Consider the following 603-nt stretch of genomic DNA (forward strand, 5'->3'; position numbering starts at 1 on the left):
CCAAACGAGGAATAAGATGTATTATTAGTTTAGTAATATGTTGAATAAAGATGTGATTTACAATACAAATTATAATTGAGGAGGTGATATTTGGTGACAAAAATAATCGTAACATTGTTAAAAGACTTTATATGGTATAACAATAAGGGTATCAACAGTAGGTTATTATGATGAATATTATCATTGTGAATGTTATTGTAATTATCATAATTAAATGGTCGAAGTAAATTATCATAAGGCAAAAAAAAAAAAAAAAAAAAAAATGACCATGATGCGCTGGCAACCACAAAATAAAAGAAAGCTGAATATCCATTGCTAATTATCTGACATTGCGAAGTAATCCTCCAGCCACTCTGAAGTACGACTGTGAAAACAATCACCAACACAGCTCGATAGTCATTACAAAAACAAAAGGTGACCTTTCCACGGCTAGGGTAAACAAAGAGAGATTTGGCAACCTACCACGTCGGTGCTTCCTGTTTGTTGGTATTGCGAATTTACGTGTTATATCGCGAAACAAATATTCACTTTGTAAACTGGGGAGCTGATGCCACCTCCTAGTTGTATTTCAGTTTATTCTGAATTTCGCTTTTTTGTAAATTG

This window comes from Palaemon carinicauda, chromosome 8 (assembly GCF_036898095.1).
Source record: "Palaemon carinicauda isolate YSFRI2023 chromosome 8, ASM3689809v2, whole genome shotgun sequence".
Classification (NCBI taxonomy): domain Eukaryota; kingdom Metazoa; phylum Arthropoda; class Malacostraca; order Decapoda; family Palaemonidae; genus Palaemon; species Palaemon carinicauda.